The sequence below is a fragment of the Perna viridis genome, chromosome 9 (genome assembly GCF_037379345.1).
Source record: "Perna viridis isolate PV_CMFRI_1.1 ecotype Kerala chromosome 9, ASM3737934v1, whole genome shotgun sequence".
Classification (NCBI taxonomy): Eukaryota; Metazoa; Mollusca; class Bivalvia; order Mytilida; family Mytilidae; genus Perna; species Perna viridis.
The window spans coordinates 34,845,294-34,854,934 of NC_142453.1; the positions used below are offsets into that span (position 1 = coordinate 34,845,294).

The window sequence follows — 9,641 nt, forward strand, 5'->3', positions numbered from 1 at the left end:
ATGTGCATTCATCTTATAGGTTAAATTTGTGACATAAAATTTTTAATAGGGCTTATGGAGCTTCTAAGATAGATAATAAGCCTCATAGACATCGAATTGTGGGTTTATTTTAACAAAGACTTCTAGTAAAAAGCAACAAAAAAAATGATGCTTTTCAGTACATGTTTTAAATTATTTCCCCCAAATCCCAAAACTTAACTAAAATGCAGTGAGAAAACACGAGTCGATATATTTTATAGACTATCTTTTTCTGGAAAAACGCACAAACTTCAATATCTGACCAAACAATAAAGAATTGAACGTCCGATTTCATCGCAACAGTACATAACATCCGACGTCTCAGCCATTGTATCAAGCAAACATTACTCGTGATTCGCAGTTATTTTGCTGCAGAAGATTCCGTTTAAAGGACGAGAAGAAAGTATGAAATATCAAATTTGGAATTGCAATACTAATGGAAAAAATTGGCTTCAGTTAATCGGGGCCAGAGAAAAGTGTTAAAATTAATTCATTGAGTAACTTTAAAACTTCTACAAAAACAACAAAAACGACGACAACAACAACAACAACAACACATAAGATCACCCTCTGGTTTGTGAGTTTCAAATATGAATAAACCACCTACAATAGACTTTGGATATACTCTAATGTATGATTAGCTTTGGGAATTGTTTCATTTTTTTTCGGGTAAAAAGAAAAGTTCGGAGAGATATCACATCATCAATACTAACAAAAACAGTTCGTTGTGTTTATAGGCTTTCCATTCTGTATTTACGGGACAGACGGTCAGTCGGTATTCCTTTTTGCAGCATTTTTTCTTCTCAAAATTTATATATGCCTTTTATTGACATGTTATAGGTCTATAGGATTGTCTGAATGAGGATGTAATTCCATATTTCTAGAAAAGCAGAGGACGCTTACTCTACCGGTGCACCTGGTCCATGCTCCCAGTTTTTAGTGGAGTCCGAGTTGCTCATTTACCTCTGTTACATTGTATGTATGATTTTAGTTACTTTATGTTCTTTGTTGTGTATGTCTGTTTTCCATGTCAGGTCTTTGTCCCTGGATTACATTCTTTTGATTACCGCTATAACCTTGGTTCTCTTGATTACTCTTTGATTACCGCTGTAACCTTGGTTCCCTTGATTACCGCTATAACCTTGGTTCCCTTGATTACTCTTTGATTACCGCTATAACCTTGGTTCCCTTGATTACTCTTTATAGTTAAGTCATTATATTTTTACATCTTTAGGTTTTGTGTTTGTTTGTTTTGCTGCTTTGTTTTTATTGTTGTTATTCGGATGTTAATCTAACAAAAACAAAAACAAAAACAAAGCAAAACAAAACAAAAAAAAAGACAAAAAAAAAAAAATAAAAACAAACAGCCCCATCTTCCGAAGTGAATTCAGTTATCAGACCTAATTATTGCTTTCGAAATATGAAGTAAATCTGGTTAACAGTTAACATACTTTTTTATACTGAATATATTCTTAAAAACATATTTTTATAATTTTACGTGGAAGAAAGCATCAGGTAAACATTATCAGAGCGATAGGAGTAACTGTTTCGTGAAGGTAGATACCCAATGTCTGTGAAAACAAGTTTGATTTTTTAAAAATTATTTCGGGGCAATCCATCCGATTTGGAATTCGGATAGCCAAATTCAAGACATGCAGTTGCTCTGTAAGTTTTCATAGTTTAATATGGTACATTTATTTGGTACATCGCTTCCGTTTGTGATTCATTGATGAATAGCTTTGGCATCAATTTTTGATTCATAATTGTCAAGAATACACCAAATTCACTTTTATTTTTCACCTACAGACAATTAAAAACTTCCTAATTTGTCATTCTGTTGCTGAAAGAAAAAGTACATAGGTAGTTTATGAAATTGGCACTTTGCAAGATTAATCGTTCTTGAATTGGTTGATTTAAGTTTGACGTGGCTGTATGGTTTTCTAAATAATACAGGTCTATAATGTTTATTAGGTGTTTTTCCTGAATCACGAATCACTGCTATAGAGTATGTAAGTCTCGAATCAAGCCATGTGTCAATAAAAGACACAAGGCCGTGTTCGCCGATCGTGAGGTACTTGAATGCCTTTCCTCATTACAGGAGAAATATGTTATCGTCCCGGAGAAAGCTTCAACAACATTGCTTTTGTTTGTAACGCACATTACCTCAATTGCCTTATTACGGAATTGGCCATTAATAGAAACATCCCCGGTAATTCCGCATACAAACGATCCTTCATGTCTTTTCTCAACATCGAAACAAAATGTGAGGACTTACCGTACTTGTATTAGATTCCCAAACTTCATAAGAATCAATACAAAGAACGGTCCATAGATGTATCTTCATCTTGCTACACGAAAAAGATGTTAATTTGCAATACCACCTACGCTCGTAGTAGCATTAATCATATGAGAATATTTCACAATTCTTTAGAATATCCTGCAGCACTTTTGACTTCTAAACTATTTACACTGCACTTCCACATGATCAATGGAAATTTAGTTTGAAAAGACTTATTCTTAAATCTTTTGCAATTTCGAATTATTCTAAAACATCGAAGAAGGCTTAAATGTGCTACATAGGTTTAGGGTATGCTTAATTTCCGCATTGATAACACATTTGGAGGAGCTATTTTTTAACAAGTTGGTATTCCAATGGGTACTTACTCTGCTCCTCTCCTGGGAGATTTGTTTATATATTCACACGAGACTGAATTTCTACTGAATCTTGTAAAAGATGAAAATATAAGGGATGCTAAATCCAGATACAGATATATTGATAATGTATTGTTAATCTACAATCTTTTTTTTTGGGTAAATGGTTACCTTCAACATATCCACTAGGGAGAATGAAGAAACAACTTGTTCTGCATTCTTTTTTAATACCTACATCTCGAATTTGACAACAGTGGTCATCTAAGCACTAAGATGATTAATTATGACTATATGATTAAAAGAGACGACTTTAATTTTAATATCATAAATTTTCAGCAATATAAATTCCTCTCCAGTAAATGGTGTTCATATTTCACAATTGATTTGCTACTCTAGAGCAAGTACCAACGACTCTGATTTCCTTGAACGCCATTACTATCTGCGTAAGAAGACTCCTGAATAAGAGGTATTACGAAATGCGTTTCAACAGGTCTCTTACCAAATTCTCTTTTTAGATAGTCCTTGGTTGAATTTGTATGTATGTATGTATGTATGTATATATAATAAAATAATGATTAGTGATTTTTTTTTCTGCAACAAATGCTATTTAATCACTACATGTATATTCACGCCGCAATTGAAGAGGGATTTTACCGCGCTCGCTGTAAAAACTAGATTTAACCCAACATTTCGTCTGAAAGCTATTCCGGTGGTGTAATATTTATTTGTTAGATTTGATGTGGACTTAAAATGACCATGGATCAGATTAGTGTTTGGTAATTTTGTTGTTACACTTACTTTGGTCATGTGACTCCGTTGTATCACGTGAATGGGTCCTTGTCTACTATTCAAATGAACGGAAAATTTGTTATTTCAAAAGCGTTGAGTTCAGTATTAACAATTAAACATCTTTCTGTGCAAAAATACTGATTAAAATGCCATATATTTATTTCTATATGATTTAAGTGGTAAGAAAAACAATAAATAAAAGATTTATAAAAGCTCAACTTGTTTTTGTTAAATAGACGAGTTCACTTATCAAAACTGGTACACCAGTCATTATTTGTTTTGTAATAGAAATTTGTCTAATTCTACATTTTTTTCATATACTCACTTGCAACCAGACTCAAAAGAATAATATGTCGTTGTTCTTCTAAATACCTGACACTTGATAGAGATTCAACATACCTTGTTAAATACTTTTCATCGTCTTCTAAATATATCAAAGAAAATGTTATTACAATGCTGGAATTTTTTACTTTCTAGTGTAGTAGGCATGCATTTCAACAGCATTCCAATTGGAACAAATTGTGCCCGGTTCACGCTGACACATTCCGCTAATGTAATGCGGCATACTCTACAGATGACCTTATCTTAAATTGGAAGCGTGACCTTTTGACTTTTAATAATTCTAGAACGGGGATTTTATAAGTCTACCCAAAAGAACTGACCAAAAAGGACATTTCAAACACAAAACAATCAGTTTCATATCCTTAAATTCACTTCGAAATCGATTGAAAGGAAACAACCATATCCAAAATATAGGATGTACAAGATTACCTCTCATTCCATATCGTTAACTTTTGTTTCATCTGTAACAACATCCCTTCAGCATCTGCGTACATGGGGTTCACATATCATAATTCAACATTATGCTAGAACATGCCGATATTGCTCCAACTTTTCAATACGTGCTTGACTATTTACAAACATGCTCTAGATGATCGCTATGGTTTTTTTTTCAGTTTCTCTTTTAGAATCAATTTAAATCATAGGTTTTCATTACCTTTATCGTCTACCACAGGCACCTGACATTTTATTAGCAACTCGATGAGTGTGTCTACAAAACCCGAGGGTGCTTACCCTATCAGTGGATCTCGTATATACTCTCAGTTCTCAATGAAGGCTTTGTTGCCCATTTGCTGTTCGTTCATTGTACGTGATAACTTGGTTTTTTATGTTCATTGTGTCTTTCTGGTCGTACCCTTTGAAACATTTGTATTATCCTCAGAATCTTGGTTCCCATGATTACTCTTTAACAACAAAATCTAAATTGCAAATTGAGATACAAAATCTTCATTTTTAATGTAGTTGCAAAATATAAATGTATCTAAAGTAATAATTATAAAATAGGAGCTTAGTGCATAAACGTGTTCAACAGCTGGAATTAAAGAAATTCATGTATGTATGTCAATCCGTTTTGAATTATCAAAGTGCAATATGCCTACAAAGCTTATAAAATAATTAGAGGAGAAATTGACTATAAAAAGAGAGAACAGGAAAAGATAAGTAGAAACTTAATTTCGACTACTTCAGAATGAAATCCCTGCATTTTGCTGTTATTGTCTGTATTATCGGTAAGTTAGTTAGTTTCTGTGAATGATCTATAAAATAATTATTTTAACGTTATTGTCATTACTAATGTGATATAAAGATTGTAATCAAGACATTTGTCTGGCAACAGTTTACTCAGCCAGCATAAGACGGAAAAGTATTTCCCTTTATACAAACAATTCTGCAAGTGAAGGCTTAATTTGAATATCATCTGGTGATTCTTATTTTCTATATTTTTACAGTTAGCAAGTTTATCATAAAACATGTTTAAGATGGTGTATTGAATATTTGTCTCTGTTTGAATATACTCACATATCTATCTGATACCCATGTTTGTCCTTGCTACTCGTAAGTTGTTTTACATTCTCGGCGTACGTAAACGATCATTTTATAATGATCTGTTTAATATGGCAAAGTAGTTAGCTAATTCAATTTATTTTAGTGTAAAATTCTTTTTAATCTATACTTCAGGTACTGTGAGTTTTGTTTCTAGAGTTCGATTTTTTATTGCATTTTTGAAATACTGTCATGCTGTACATTTAAATAAAAGTAGTTATCTGCCATCCCTCAGAATATCTAAGGTCACATGCATGTAATTTGTTTTTTTTTAATTCCAATTGAAATTTTCAGTGTTTTCTATTCTTTTGTTTTTTTGTGCATTTTTAAATTATTGGATCGTACGTTACAAATTAAATATACTTTTAGCCATGTCTATTGATGTATGATGTTTTCACTTGGCACCTGTGGATTTCATTACTTTTACATTTTCACTGATTACTTGTCTTAAATATGTGTACTTAAAACACTTTTAAAATTTTCACTAGACTTATTGAAAAACATTTTTAGAAAAAAAAATAATAAAGGGGAATGTTCTATGAACAATATAAAAATTCTACAGCATAAAAATTGTTTTCGTTCCTATGATTTCTATAGCACAGAATCTGTACTTAGTGTTTTTTCATCATAGATGTTTTCTGCTGTTCATTTTGCGGACATTGTTATGTCAAAAGAAAATGTTCACAGCTGAAAATTTAAAGATCATATCCCATTTTTCTTGTTAAATTTGGAAAGAAACGTTTATCAACAAGGAATAACATTAACCGATCCTAAAAATACACTCGAAATATCGAGTATAATTTTAGGTTGTATTAAGTGGGTTAGCAAATCTAGAGCATGTACACATATTCATCCGTTCATCTGCCCATACTAACTGCCGATGTATGAGAACTAACTGAGCATGAAACTTTCAAAGTTTTTTTTTATTATAATATCTTACTGTTTAAATGTGTTAAAGGTCAATAAGATTTTGATTAACATTTTACTTTGTCTCTGATTTTTTTACAGTTAAATACATCTTTCCAAATTCACTTAGCCCCGTTCGGGTCCGGGTGTCAAAAGAGTAGGCCCACAGCAGCCCTAAGCTTGTCGTAAAAGGAGACTAAATAGTGCTACATTCAGGGGTCGTTAGGCAGTAGTACGGAAAATCTGACCGCAAACCATAGCGGTGCACCGTGTTCGGAAAGATGCCACGTTCCCCGCACGTTAAAGAACCCTTCTGTAGTATTCGATAGGAGTAGGAACCTTTGCCTCCACCACAGGAGGCTAAATTGCCCGACCCTACCCATCCCTTCCTATTTCTAGTGCCAGTCAAAGTTTGTCGACCCTGTTGCCCTTGTGTCCCATCCCATTTTTCATTTCATCATCATCATCATTTCATGTTCATTTTATTATGAACATTTTTATTATTTCATTTTCATCGCCTGATATAGCTGATATATTGTTGCTCGGGCGTTAAATCTCAACAATAAATCAATCAATCAATCCAAATTCATTTGAATTCTATGTTTTCACCTTTGACCTTTTGTTTTTATTAACATTTAAATTTAACACGGATATGGTGACACATTTTGCTATTTCTAGACAATAAAATTATTTGTTTAAAGTGAAAATTTACCACCAGCATTAGAGTTTTTTTTTCAAAACTCCTCCCAAAGAAATGGCCGTTTTACCAAGCTATCAAGCAAATGACAAAACCATCATTTATCGTTTCCTGTTCGCATTACATGCAGATAGCACATTAAACAAGTCATATGATAATCACACATGAATGTTGTTCATATTCGGCCATTTTCTGTCTCAAAACCAATAACGGCTTATTGTAGCCGTTTCCACTCACGGCAGACAAAAATCACAATGAGATGGGAGATATTTCAACTTGTGTAGGTTTCTGCCTGGACAATGTTATCAAAATTATCATACAATAATTGGTTTGTGCTACAGGTGTGGTACTGGGAACATATTGTCGGGAAGATTGTGACTGTCCATATTGTAAAGTAGGTAAAAGACATTGCCATAGTGATGGTCATTGTTATTGTGACATCCCAATAGAATGCTATGGTCCATATGATACAACAACCTGTGCACCCGGATGCAGATGTCAACAAGAACATGGACAACATTATCATTGCATATGCCCAACATAATTTGGTGAGTATTATTAAAGTCAGCTGTAACCTTAAATTCTATTCAAATGTGTTTAACGAACTACTATTTAACCAATAAACGAACACTTCATGATAATCATTTCAATTTCCAGGTCTCATCATACATTTTATATACTTTCTATTATTTACTAAATCGCCAGCAAAAAGATCATATCAACCAAAGCAATTAAACTGATATCGCTTTTCCAACCTCACCGAAGAGCCGTTTCGCAAATCACATTTTTTAGTTGACAATTGTTCATTTTACGTTTAGCAAATGATGCCTTTTGGAAATTAAAAAAAAATAATAATAAAAATAGAGCATTAATGTGATCAATTTGCGATTTTTCAATTCATATCTTTCTCTTTTACACAAAATGGTACTTTTACATGCCAATCCATAATGGGTCCTTTCTATGAATAATATAAACATCGAAAGTAATTGTCAGTTACTACGTTTCACATAAACATTTGTTCAACAGAAAGTATAGATAACAGTTTCCCTTAACGATGTCTAGGAAAGAATTCATTATTAATGTCCCTCTTTTGGTAAAGCATTTAGTTAACGACAAATGTGAAATTGTCATGATTTGATAACCATATAAAGATACAACCCTATTTTCATCTAAATAGGAAATACAATTCGAAAATTGCATCGTCTACGAAAAGTAAAAAATGAACAAAATGTCGAAATAACTCACTACTATTTGCACACAGTGTTTTTTTTAAAATTATTTTATTATGTGCGAATTCCGGCTTATCATTAATTTGCATTTGGTAATGTAATATTTTGTTCGCTATTAATGTTCAAAATGTTTTCTTTAATCTTAAGGCAAATTAAATGTTCATATTTTAAGTCCTTACAACATTATCTATTTTTCAGACTGAGATGTAAGATTGTCGAAGCAGTCTACTGTTAAAAAAAGAATCCAAATATCTAATAAAGTACAATATACACTCCTTTTTCATTGTTTGTTTGTTAAATAAATTTTATTTGCTCTACTTCTATTCATTATGACGAAGGATACATGTTTATGACATTTGCGTGATTATGAAATACTAGAGTGCTGTGAAAAATTATTTGGATCTGATTCATAGAGTATATACACCTCGATCTCATGATGTGTTAGTGTCATTCCGTCTTGGATTGTTTTCGCACATTTATTGTAGTATTGACCTGAAATTTAACCTATACTTCTGATAAAGTTCCATAAGGTTTTGCACTATCTGATCTGCATATTAAGTGTCCATCTCCTCTGAATGTGATTGTCCGTTATATGGTATATTATCTCGAGATTACGAACTTTTACTGAGAAGATAGAATAATATTTGAATATTGACAAACTTTAGGTAGCTTGTTGATGTTAATCCCGAACTCTTACCACACATTCGCTCGGTATACTTTTTTTTGTTTCGTCGACATGTACTACACCGTAGTAATGTCATCATGATTTCATTTTTGATAAATTTAGTTGGTACGGACAATGATAAAGAAAGCGCATTTTGGTATGGTACAGTGTTGTTCGTCACCTTTGTAGTCCAATATATCATTCAAATTGATTGAACATGGCTTCAATTGTTCAATAATGTCAGAATTGGTGTACTATGATAGGTGATCAGCAGACTGAAAGTGTGATCGAATAGACTTAGACACTTACCATATCAAATTATCTTTGGGCACTACAGATTGCTTTCGGAAATGTGTATACGTGTACTGGGCGACGTCCGAGCCTTTTTCTATGCATTACTCTAAATCACTGAGCTGATGATACCCTCGTAAACAAAATTCATCAGTAGTGGTGTGAAATAAAATTCAAGGAACCAGGATTCGAGGATTATAAAAAGATAACGTATACAATCTCGAATGTATGACTGTTTAAAGACAAAACGCAATCTGCATACATGTAACAGTAGCTGAAATAAAATGATCTGGCAAAACGATATACCTTATTTTTGATACAATCAACTACAGCGTCAATCTCTAGTAAAGGATTGCATATTGTTCCAATGTGAATACCGACACTTAGTTGATAAAAAGCGTCCACAATACTGGACAAATATATTTTCGATCAAAAGTTTAAGCATTTTGTCAACATTTTCTTGTTTGACGAATCTCTGCCAAGTTTTACGTATTCATATCCAGATGGTTCGCAT

General features: G+C 32.7%; 1 long non-coding RNA gene across 1 annotated transcript; it reads left to right on the forward strand.

The window, feature by feature from the left end:
* Positions 1-4,871: 4,871 nt before the first annotated feature.
* Positions 4,872-8,450, forward strand: LOC148607960 (uncharacterized). The gene is made up of 3 exons (XR_015915146.1): positions 4,872-5,027; positions 7,285-7,491; positions 8,371-8,450. It is a non-coding gene; the product is annotated as an uncharacterized LOC148607960 (long non-coding RNA).
* Positions 8,451-9,641: the final 1,191 nt, after the last annotated feature.